Source organism: Lithobates pipiens, unplaced genomic scaffold, assembly GCF_037356315.1.
Source record: "Lithobates pipiens isolate NorthernLeopardFrog02 unplaced genomic scaffold, aLitPip1_a1.2 Scaffold_22, whole genome shotgun sequence".
Taxonomy (NCBI): domain Eukaryota; kingdom Metazoa; phylum Chordata; class Amphibia; order Anura; family Ranidae; genus Lithobates; species Lithobates pipiens.
The window spans coordinates 258,273,914-258,287,189 of NW_027507784.1; the positions used below are offsets into that span (position 1 = coordinate 258,273,914).

At 45.9% G+C, this 13,276-nt stretch overlaps 1 protein-coding gene across 1 annotated transcript in view; it reads right to left on the reverse strand.

Annotated features, from left to right (window-relative positions):
* The window catches only part of DNAH3 (dynein axonemal heavy chain 3), a 730,495-nt gene that overhangs the window by 401,519 nt on the left and 315,700 nt on the right, over positions 1-13,276 (reverse strand). The window lies entirely within an intron of this gene.

A 13,276-nucleotide genomic window follows, 5' to 3' on the forward strand; every position in this document is an offset into this window, starting at 1 on the left:
ATATTATCAGTATAAATATAAAATGTTGCTTATGGTGGATGCTCCAGACTATAATAATTGCTATGGTCCTCGATGTAATGTAATGTAAGAACACTCAGCCACAGCGGTGTCACATGAAGCATGTAGCAGGGCAGACACCAATTGCACTGGGGAAGAGGGGTAGTGGTAGTACTTCAAGGAGCCAGGGTGTATCGCTGGGTGCCTGGACTGTCTCTGGTATTTCTGCTGGTTAGTGAGGTCATCATCAGTCACATGTAGTGATGATTAGGGATGGGCGAACGGTTCGGGCTGAACTTTGGTTGTTCGGATGTTCGGACGAACACCGAACATAATGCGGTGTTTGGGGCAAATACAAAAGCCGCCGGAACACCGTTAAAGTGTATGGGACACTAACATGAAAAATCAAAAGTGCTCATTTTAAAGGCTTATATGTAAGCTATTGTAATAAAAATTGTTTGGGACATGTATCAATGCAACATTTTTTTTTGAAATGGCCGTTTTTTTGGGAGCAGTGATTTTATTTTACTATATGTTTTCATGTGACAACACTGAAGAAGTTAGACTTTGCTACAAAGTAAAGTAGTGAGTCTACAGCTTTTAGAACAGTGTAAATGTGCTGTCCCCTCAAAATAATTCAACACACAGCCATTAATGTCTAAATGGCTGGCAACAAAAGTGAATACACCCCTAAGTAAAAATGCCCAAATTGGGCCCGAAGTGTAAATATTTTGTATGTTCACCATTAATTTTCCAGCACTGCCTTAACCCTCTTGGGCATGGAGTTCAACAGAGCTTCACAGGTTGTCGCTGGATCCTCTTCCACTCCTCCACAATGACATCACAGAGTTGGTGGATGTTAGAGACCTTGCACTCCTACACCTACCATTTGAGGACACCCCATAGATGCTCAATAGGGGTTAGGTCTAGAGATATGCTTGGCCAGTCCACCACCTTTACCCTCAGCTTCTTTATCAAGGCATTCTTGAGGTGTGTTTGGGGTCATTATGTTGGAATACTGTCCTGCGGCCCAGTCTCCATAGAGAGGGAATCATGCTATGCTTCAGTATGTCACAGTACATGTTGGCATTCATGGTTCCCTCAATGACCTGTAGCTCCCAAGTGCCAGCAGCGCTCATGCAGCCCCAGACCATGACACTCCCACCATGCTTGACTGTAGGCAAGACACATTTGTCTTTGTACTCCTCACCTGGTTGCCGCCACAGACGCTTGACACCATCTGTACCAAATACCTTTATATCGGTCTCATCAGACCACAGGACATGGTTCCAGTAATCCATATCCTTAGTCTGCTTGTCATCAGCAAACTTTCTTCTGGCTTTCTTGTGCATCATCTTTAGAAGAGGCTTTCTTCTTGGCCAACAGTCATGCAAACCAATTTGATGCAGTGTGTGGGGTATGGTCTGAGCACTGACAGGCTGACCCCCCCACCCCTTTAACCTCTGCAGCAATGCTGACATCACCCATATGTCTATTTCCCAAAGACAACCTCTGGATATAACTCTGAGCATGTGTACTCAACTTCTTTGGATGACCATGGCAAGGCCTGTTCCTGAGTGGAACCTGTCCTGCTAAACCACTGTGCTGCAGCTCAGTTTCAGGGTCTTGGCAATCTTATTATAGCCTAGGCCATCTTTATGTAGAGCAGAGTTATTTTCTATGAGGTGACATGTTGAACTTCCAGTGACTAGTATGAGAGAGTGAGAGCGATAACACCAAATTTAACACACCTGCTCCCAATTCACACCTGAGACCTTGTAACATTTATTAGTCACATGACACCGGGGAGGGGAAATGGCCAATTGGGCCCAATTTGGACATTTTCAATTAGGGGGTGTACTCACTTTTGTTGGCAGTGGTTTAGACATTAATGGCTGTGTGTTGAGTAATTTTTAGGGAACAGCTAATTTACACTGTTATACAAGCTGTACACTACATTGTAGCAAAGTGTCATTTCTTTAGTCCTGTCACATGAAAAATATAATAAAATATTTACAAAAATGTGAGGGGTGTACTTCACTTTTGTGAGATACTGTATATGTGCTCAGTGACCGCAATATAGTGATACAAAACTAATAGAAAATACCTGGAGAAATCCCCAGTATCCTACAATGATTTAAATTTAGTGATAAAATAGGTGCTGCACTCCCACGAATACAATAAAAGAAATGGAAAAAATATATCCCACAAAATAAAAACCTAATTTGGATAATGTAAAGCAAAGGAATCTTATCACAAACTATCAAATAAAGTGCTCAAATGCATAGTAATGAATAAATAAAAATATCATATAGGTAGCGTAATAAACCACAAAATGATTGATGTGTAAACAGAAAAAATTCCACTCGTGCTGTGTAACCAGCAAAATTTTACTTGTGCTGTGGTAAAGCCAGTGATCAAACAAACTAAAGTGCTGAGGTGCATATAAAATTGCTAATAACAAACAATATTAATTTTGAAAATGGGGTAGTCCAATGGTGAGTGATATAGTGAAAATATCATGAACAGTCCAAATATAAAGTGCAATTGTGCATTCACAGTGCAAGAAGAACTTTGTCCACTTCAGTGATGTCCGTGTGTTCACTAGGCACACCAAACAATTACCTCACTGCTGTAAGGTATACAGCATGTATGTAGCCCTTTAAGGGAAAACACTGGGAACCATGGAGAGGACTTCAAACTTCTATCATGTCACCATTCATATACATACTCCATAGATGAGGCCAGCATAGGTGCTCAAAGATTAAATATAAAACCCGCCATAGTGTAGTAGGCTTTAAAATTTAACAATTTTATTAAAAAGATCAAAGCTACTCACAAACCAACACGGATAAGTCGCACAGTAAACAAATTACGAGTGTACCGCTCGGGTGTAGGCGTCACTTCCAGTATCCTACGCATTACGTCACTTCCTGTGACTTCAACTGGGATCCCAGTTGGATAGGATAGGATACCGTTACTATTCCGGCTCCTGGAACGCATCTCCTGCTCTCAAGATGGCGGACGTCACGAGACTCGGCGGACATGTGAGTACAGCACAGCGCGACTCATCGACAACATCCATGGCCCCCTGCACCCTAGAAAGTGATACTCCTACGGTGTTTCACTCCGAATCCCAGGGCATGCCTGACTCCCATCCTACACCCCTTACCCTGAATGCAGACGCTGAACTGAGGGCCCTGCTGCAAGCCATACTGACCAGGGCTGACTTTGTCTGTAGCCAGCAGATTGGAGACCTCTCACTGCAGGGATATAGCGGCAGTGCGTGTGGACATCACTGCCCTGACAGATTGCATGGGAGCAGGGGAGGCCACGGTGACAGACCTAGAAAGGAGACTGAAAAAAGTGGAGGACATACAGGCTACTCAGGCAATGTCAGTCCTCATTCAGCAACTACATTTAGAAGAAATAGAGGATCGTAGCAGGAGAAACAACATGAGACTCCAGGGTTTACCTGAGGCCACTGGCACAGAAGACCTGGCAGCCACTACACTGGCCATCTTCAGAGACATAGCAGGAAATGACTTTCCAGCCACCATGTCATTTGACCGGATCCACAGGGCTCTGGGACCCCGATCGACAGACCCGAATCGCCCAAAAGATGTGATCTGCAAGATCCACCAATATGTACATAAAGAAATCATCTAGCGGAAAGCATGGGAGGTAAGAGATGTGGAGTTTGATGGAGCTACCATTCAAATCATGCCGGATCTCTCAAGAGCCACCTTGCAGCGGAGAGCTCTACTGAAACCTGTGCTGGAAATTGCCCAACAAGCTGGCATCACCTATCGTTGGGGTTTCCCCATAGCAGTGACTTTTAAGAAGCAATCACATTTCTTTACTCTGTGATCCCCTTCAGAACTTGCTGCACTCTCTGATTTCCTGAAAACAGCCCCAGTGGACGTCCCAGATTGGCTTCAACTGATTCCGAGATTTGTCTCCCGGCTGGTAGGACCAAGTCAATGGAGGCCTCGCTCACTGAGACCACAAAAGAGCCGACACAGATCCCGCATCACCTCTCTCTCTGGAAATAACCAGAGAAACCTAGCAGCGGCCGCCGCTGGGTATACCTCCTGTTTTACCCCGATCTGCAGCCTGCCTGCGGAGCCCATCTGACGTCGGGATATGAGATACACCTTCCCTCTCTGAGCACAGACTAAGTAAGACAATAACTTCCCTTTCTTCGCCTTAATGCTTCATAGCGACTGTTACACCATTGGTGTGCCGCCTGGGTTGGGTGAGGGACTGTGGGTGGGGATGGATTGTTGGAGACCAGGGATGAAGAAACTTTGGGTGCTTAATCCTAATTACATTTATGACGCCTCTGTCAAGTGCAATAGACACTTGAAACAATCAACTGCTATGACCTTTTTGTGGACGCCCCCCCCCCCCCTTCCTCTTGCTAGCCATCCATAGGTTTGATGGAGACAATACAAACCCCACTGAGTCCCCACGGCTGAAGGATTTAAGGTTTGCAGAACCGGACAGGGTTCAAGAATGACACACCCGCTGGAGACACAGAGGTGGCTAAAGCATATAACAGCAGTAAACCTGTCTACTGTGACAGAAAAATCTAGACCACTTATCTCGTGCGGGAACAAGCACATAAGGAAATTACATAATTAGAGCGGGCAGACACCCCTGCTAATGTATCACAACCATGTAATGTGTTAGAATAACAGTGGGTTTCTGTGTTGGTGGGGGGAGACTGGGCCATGGGTCTTCCCACACAGTGGACTCAAAAGATATCAGAGCATTGTGTAGGTCTGCCCACCTCACGATACACCCCCGGAAGACATGGAAAGAAACACATCTTTACCACAATCTTGGTCAGAGGAGTCTTGGAGATAGTAAGAGCACTGCTCATCCTGAGCTCAGGTTGTGTTATTGGCTGCTTGCAGATGTTTTTATGTTTTACGTTTATAATACTCGGGTTAGGTCTGAATCCATAAGTGAACTGTATATGATGTTGTTTGCTTGCTTGACCATTTATTTGATATGTTTTTTATGTTACATGCCTAAGTTATATTTTGGAGCGGGTCGGCTGAGCGGACCTGGGTTGGCTCCCGTGGTCATAGTCTAACCACATTCCCATTAGGTTGAAGCACCTTCCCGGTAATAACCGGAGTGTGTTTATCTGCAAAAACTTGCACACAATTGTTTATTAACAATTTTCTCTAGACCGGGCGGTCGACAAAACCGATTGCCCGCTCTACTCCCCTTTGAGCTTTCCTTGTTTCTCTCCTCCTACTCTCCCCCTTCTATACTTTACCATCTCTTCTACCTACACTAGGTCCCTTCCCCCTCCTCTCTCTGATACTTACCATTTTACCCTTTTGACGTGAGCACGATGGACCACGTTATTGTTTTTTCGCTAAATGCTAAAGGGTTAAATGTACCTGAGAAACGCCATGCCTGAAAAATGTCACAAATATATCAGCCAAATCCAAAGGAGTGTCCATACGCCTGGCAGGGAAAACTAGAATTGACACGGAAGGGCAATATGTGTTTATTAAAGGGCTTAGGTGAGGTGTTGGTGACACTAGCTACAGGTCTATACACCAAATGACAGACAAGATACCTTTATACAAAATACACTGACCAACCTGATGGACTTTGTCGAAGGACATTTGATTTTGGGCGGTGATTTAAATGTCTCATTGAAGCCAACGGTGGACACATCCGCCAGTACCTCCTCCCTGCGCACCAGCCTGCCTAAAAGCATCACCCGTTCTCCATGAGGCTCGGGTGATAGACGTATGGAGGCTTTAACAAGCAGGGGAGAGAGACTACACGTTCTTCTCACCCCCACACAAAACATACTCGCGCATTGACTTTTTCTTGCTACCACATGGCCAACTGGAGGCAGTAGACACTGCGGGCATAGGTAGCATAACTTGGTCAGACCACGCGCCTATTACGCTACGCTACTCTTTCACAGACATCAATGACTAAAGCGAAATTCTGGAGACTAAATGAAAGCCTGTTACAGACCCCCTCAGTACTGACCCGACGTCACAAAAGAAGAGCAATACTTTTTAACCAATGACATAGACAACTGCGACCCTGGGATACTTTGGAAGGCCCACAAATCTGTGATTAGACGGGTTCTGATTAAGCACAGGACACATATTAAAAGAGAGCGGGAGAAACAACTACTGCTGCTCCTACAGAAAATACAAAACTTGGAAAAGGAACACAAACGACACCCGACAACATCACTAGAATACGAACTGCTGACCCTCCGCAAGAACAAACAGTAGATCTGTTACAATACCAGGCAAAAGCTGCACTCCAAACATGTAGGAAACTCACATACAAATTGGGGAACAAGTGCGGTAAACTTCTTGCCAGAACAGTTAGGCAACAGAGACTCCATGCATACATCCCCCAAATTATCTCTCCCTCAGGACAGAGGAAAGTCTTACCCTTCCAGATTGCCAATGAATTTCGGGCCTACTATTCCTCCTTGTACAACCGCCCGAAACAGCTGCCCAGTGGCGCTACGGTAGGGGGCTACCTTACCCAATCTAATATTCCCAAACTCTCAAAAGGAAAGTGCAGCTGCATTGGAAGGACCCATCATATTGATGGAACTGCAATGCGCCATCAAAAATATGAAACCGGGCAAAGCGTCAGGACCAGATGGATTCACCCTCCAATACTACCAAACCTTTCTGTCGATTCTAGGCCCACACATGCTAAAGCTCTTTAACAATCTCACAGATGGTGGCAGAATCCAGAGAGACGCATTGAGTGCCCACATCTCACTTATACCAAAAGAAGGAAAGGATCCGTCTGCCTGCGGCAGCTACAGGCCCATATCTCTCCTAAACATAGATCTCAAGCTCCTTACTAAAGTACTAGCGAACAGATTATCCCGACATATGACAGACTTGATACATTTAGACCAGGTAGGTTTTGTCCCCACGATAGAGGCTAGGGACAACACCACTAAGGTAAAATATATATAAATGGCCGCGCTTAGGAAGGGGGGGTTCAGGTTGCTTTAATTCCCCAGCCTCTGTTAGGAGTATGTGGCTCTATAACTGTTTGTAATGTTGATATAGGGCTAGTGGCGCTACCTGTGCCAGACTAATTATTCTATCTATGAAATTACCAAATTTTGTTTAACAATACTTATTGTAGACAATGGGGTCAGTTAGTATGCACACCACATTGTCAGCCGTGTGTGTACTTATTATTATAAATAGGATAATAGCCCGGAAAGGAGAGGGAAAGAAGGGTAAATAAAATTGGAAAAAGTAAAACTATACGTGTACGTGATGTACCCACCTATAAATTAAGAAACCTGAATGTACAGTAAATAAAGACTACAGTGCAAAAAACACAAAATATATAAAGATATTTTTAGATATATTCGATATTTAGATATTTTGTGCAGATGGCCGCGATAAGTTATATGTATAATCAGCAGTCCACTGAAAGTGGAATATTAACCTAATACACAGAGCATCAGTGACCAAGACAGCATGTGTTTTTCTCAGCACAGACGCTGAGAAAGCCTTTGATCGGGTGAGCTGGGAATTTATGGGTTCGGTCCTTAAACACTTGGGGCGGCACAGTGGTGTAGTGGTTAGCACTCTCACCTAGAAGTAAAAAGGGTCGCTGGTTCAAATCCCAAACACGACACTACCTGCCTGGAGTTTGCATGTTCTCCCTGTGCCTGTGTGGGTTTCCTCCAGGTACTCCAGTTTCCTCCCACACTCCAAAGACATGCAGGTAGGTTAATTGGCTTCTGTCCAAAATTGGCCCTAATATATGAATGAGGACCTTACATTGTGGGCTCCTTGAGGGTAGGGACCAATGTGAGTGTGCAATGTACAGGGATAGGAGTAGACTCACTCAGGTTGAACTGGATGGTCTGGCGTCTTTATTCAACCTTGCTAACTATGAAACACATCGGACTTGGTAGACACATGCTTAATTGGATCTCCAACATCTATTCGATACCAACAGCCCAGGTCAAAGCTAATGGAGTCCTCTCTGACACATTTTCCATCTCCAATGGTACCAGGCAGGGCTGCCCCCTATCACCTCTTCTCTATGCCTTGGTACTGGAACCCTTCTTATGCACGATACGCTGGAACCCGGATAGCTCAGGAATTACCATAGATCAAGCCCAGTATAAGATCTCTACATATGCTGACGATCTTTTGTTTTCCCTGACTAATCCGACCATTGCTCTCCCAAATCTAATTAAAGAATTCCAGAGATATGGGAACTTATCTAATCTAAAAATTAACTTCTACAAATCCACAGCTATGGGTATTAATATAACAGCCGAAAAATTGATCCCCCTGCAATCTAAATTTAACTTTAAATGGTCCGACATTTCACGTATTTAGAAACCAATATGCCTAAAGATCTGAAATGCACATTTGAATTGAATTTTTTCGCCAATGCTGTCCAAAGCAAAATGACTGCTCGAGGAATGGGGAAAAGGCCTCCACTCTTGGTTCGGGAAGTGCAACCTCATTAAAATGTGCATCCTCCCGAAGTTTCTGTATCTGTTCCAAGCACTGCCGATTAGGATACCTCCCCTATATTTCAAACAAGTACACTCAATGTTCATAAAATGTATTTGGTCACACTCGAACTACCTCGACTACGCAGACATTACCTGACGTTACCGAAACATCATGGAGGTCTGGCCCTCCCGACGTGAAGCACTATTACCAAGCAGTGCATCTGGGGAGGATTATTGACTAGAACAGACATGAACAATCTAAACTATGGGTTCAAGTAGAACGCACGCAGGCAGGTGTCCCGTTGAAGGGAGCAATCTGGTGATTTGAACGACTCCCCCCAGACATGACAAAACACCCTATCATAGGCGCCACACTACACATAGGCTCGCTAGTAATAAAAAACACATCCCTGTCCTCCAAACAGTCCCCCCTATACCCTATCCTGGGCAACCCAGCGTTTGCACAAGGACTGGACTACTCAGAGTACGAAACACTATGGACGGAGGGTAAAGATTGCGCACTACACTACGTTGATGAGGAACACTGGACCTCGATCCAATCATTGACAAGTGACACTGGGGGTTTTCAGCTACCATTTTGGAAAGCGATCCGTCTACACCATTTCATCCACTCAATTCCAGAACCTGTACATTTAATCATGACCTGACAACCTTAGAAGACTATTGTAGAGACGAAGGTACTTTCCAAAACATACAATCTACTCAATACCCAGCGGAACAACCAGAACTGCTGTTCATGCAGAAATGGGAAAATGACCTACAATGTACTTTCATATCCATACAAAAACAAAATATTCTAGGTGGTACTATACACCTCAGTTACTACACAGATTTTGTGTTTGGGTATGCTTATGCCAAATGGGTTAAACACAGGGTTAAACACAGAATGCAATCTGTCTGCATTTCTAGAAATGTAACCAATAAGAAATTAGATACTTTTAGGCCCCTTTGACACCTGGTGGTGAACACTAGTTAGTTTTATCTGTTTAATCATTGTCGCTTTATTATATATGTTTAGATTATTTTTTGGCATATTTGTGTGTGCTTTACTACTATTTTCAACTTTTAATTATCTAAGGTTCTTTTTCTTTATTTAGAGATATATACAATTACGAAGTGTATATTCAACTGGTCTTTGTGATTTAGGAAATACTCTGTTTATGTGCTATAGATGTGATGAGTGTTTATTTGAGGAGTGTGTGCTGAGGACATCTGGTGGTCATACACATGTACAACATGATAGGAATGGGTATTTAAGGCACCAACCCCCAGTGCCCCTCTTTGCGCTGAAAAAGCTTGCGCTCATTTGTGGGGGTGAAACATGTCAGCGTGACATCATCACCATGGTCGGAGAGCTGCTTACACAGGCACCCATGCTGATACTTTAGCCATTGGATATGGATCTATACTAGCTGGGGAACAACAAACTGATTATTTGGCTGGACTATCTGCATCAACATGAGACTGACAGACACAGTGAAAGCAAAGGTGTCATCTCACTGACAGTGAGTAAAGATCTTACCTCCCGTGGTTTGGCAATGATGGTTCAATTATATCTCCTCCCGTCTTTATTTAGTGGACTTACTGACACCTGACATCTGATCTGCCCCATATTCTGGGTTCCAGCTGAGTCTCTTTGTGGAGGAATCATTGGATGCATTTTCTACCTCAGTACAGTTCCAGATCTTTTATTGTACAGCTACATTGCCGATCCTGCAGCAGTGATCCATCCAGGTTTCAACTTTCTGTCACACCCACTGTCAGGTCACCTTGAGGCGAGGTGACAGATGCACACCGCAGGGATCAGGAGTGCACCGCAAGGTTGTGGACCCTACGGCTGACTGCTGCGGACGGGAGACAGGTCCCATCGGGGTTAGAGCATAAGATTCCCTGGGGCGCGGAGTCTAAAAGCCAGCAGGTGTTCACCAGAGCCTCGAGTGGTGAGGATGGACTTGGCTACAACTGGCTCCAGGTCGCAACCCCCAGGGTCCCCCAGCTCACATCCACAGTATGCAACAGGAGGATAGGGATGGTGAGGGACAAAGCCAAGGTTGGGGCCACAAGCAGACAGAAATAGACAGGGACACGCCAAAAAGGTCAGGATCACAGGCAAACAGGGATAGTCAAAGACACGCCAAAGTCGGTAACGGAACAACAGAAGAGCACACGGCAGGAAACAGGAAGCTGAACACACGAAGGAATACACAATGGTTGATCAGCCCTGTTGGCCTGCAGTGCACAGGTTAATAAAGGTTCCCTGATAGGGCCTGGGGTGGAGCCATGCTTAGAGGTGGAAGTGGCTGGCCTCTTAGTCTGAACACATGAGGGGAGGTAAGCAACCAGGAAGATCACTGCATAACCATGACAGTACCCTCCCACTTACGAGGCCTCCCCCTCCCCCGCCTGGGTCCAGGCTTAAAGGGAAACTCCAGATGGAACCTCCTCAACAGACGAGGAGCAAAGACCTCAGATGCAGTGATCCAAGACCTCTCCTCAGGACCCAACCCTTTCCAAAGTACGAGGTACTGAAGAATGCCTTTACGGAGCCGGGAATCTAAAACTTGACCAACCTCGTATTTAGATTATCCTCAGAGACCGAAACCGAGGTAGGGAGAGGACAAGAGGACTAGAGGACTAAAGGCTTTTTAGGAATGGGTAAGGGCATGAGAAGATCAGGAGTCTGAGCAGGGTCCCCCACACCCATAAAGATGAGCTGGGCATCCATAACAGGACCATCAGACTGGGCAGAGGTCAGTGGATCCCTGAGGTCAGGTTGGTTAGAAGGTGACATGTCACAAGAGTCAAGCTGGATAGCTGCAACACCAACAGAATGCAGAGAACCCTGAGAAAAAGATTGAAAATCCCTCCTGGCCGAATGAGGTATTCTATCCAAAGGATGGATTTAGCCTCTTAAACGGGTTTTAACGGACATAGTAGCAGTAGGGTGAGGCCAGGTCACCGAAGGTGCTGAACAAGAAGCAGGAAGCTCATTGGGCATGGGCTGGACTGGCATAACTGGTGCAGAGGTCGACTGAATAGTATTGTCAGGTGTAGCGACCATCTCAATCGCATCACAGAGCATAGCAACTGTGGAACTTGCAGACAAATTAGCCTGGCTGTGCGTCCAAGGGAGATTAGGGACAGGCAAAAGGTAAATGGTTATGTGAACTGGAGTGAATGATCGACTCAGGTTCATAGGTGGGCCCCTCATCCAGAGTACCACATGACCTAGAGAGTGCATCAGTCCGACTATTGCAGGACGCATCCCAGAGATCGCTATATACAGCGGGAAGAGCAGAAGATACTGGGATGGTGGTAACAGGAAGTTTCTGCTTTGGGGTACCCTTGAGTAGGCAGGAAGAGGAACAGGAGGAACCCCAAGCCAGGATCTGTCCAGCAGACCAGTCAATGTGTGGAGAATGGAGCCGTAACCAAGGAAGACCTAATATGATAGGAGATGAAGCCTTAGGTAAGACAAGGAAGGATATCCACTCCTGGTGGAGTGTCCCTACTGACATCTTAACAGGAAGAGTCTGGAAGCGGATAGGGCCCCCTGGTAGAACCGTGCCATCAATCGTCAAGACCACCAATGGTGTTGTAAGGGGTAAAAGGGTAAGTCTCATGGAGGATGCAGTTTCCCAATCCATGAAATTGGCAGCGGCTCCGGAATCCAGATGTGCTGAGACTGAACGAGAGGAAGCACCTACATGAAGCAACACAGAAAGGAGAAGACGAAAGGGTGAAGGTGATATTTCAGGGTCTAATACTCCACCTTCCAGATGTATTAGCCCTGAGAGTTTTTCCAGACGAAGAGAACAAGTGTCACGGAAATTACCTTTGGCCCCACAATAGAGGCATAGGCCCAGAGTTCTGTGCCTAGCGCGTTCTTCGGGAGACAACTTAGTCCAGCCCAACTACATAGGTTCCTCGGTAGGCAGGGGGGGCTCCTCGGATCGAAGAGAAGGGACTGGGGGCTCAGGCTGCCTAAAGAACGGGGAGTGCTGGCATCTTTTTTCCAGGGCCCTCTCCTGAAAGTGAATATCGATCTGGTTACACAAGGTGATGACACTGTCCAGATCAGCAGGAAGGGATCTTCCTGCTAATTCATCCTTCACTCTATCAGAGAGGCCATGTAAAAAGGTTGCAACTAGGGCCTCATTATTCCAGCTCAATTCAGCTGTGAGGATACGGAACTGAAGAGCATACTGTCACACAGACGCAGACTCTTGACGGAGACGTAAAAGAGCGCTAGCCGCTGAGGAGACACAACCCGGTTCCTCGAAGATATTCCGAAAAAGTTTCAAGAAATCAGACAGGCTAGAAACCACTGGATCATTCAGTTTCCACAGAGGGGCAGCCCAAGCTAGCGCCTCGCCGGACAGGAGGGATATGATATATGCTACTTTTGTCCGATCGGACAGGAAGTTTTGGGGCTGAAGTTCAAAATGAATTGTGGACTGGCTAAGGAACCCCCTGCAAGCCTTGGAGTCCCCAGAGAAACGGGACGGAGCTGGCAGTAATAATGCATGCGTGGATGCAACTGGTGCGATAGGTGCAGCTGCTGACTGTACTTGAGGCTGCAGGTTCGGGGTTCCCAAGGAAGCCTGTAGCTGCTCGAAACGGGAAGCCAGATCTTGAAGGAATCGCATCACCTGGGTCTGATGCGATTCTTGGGTCTCAAGTCTGCGAACTAAGCTCTGCAATGGATCATCTGCAGGAAGCGGCACGTCAGCCGGGTCCATGGCT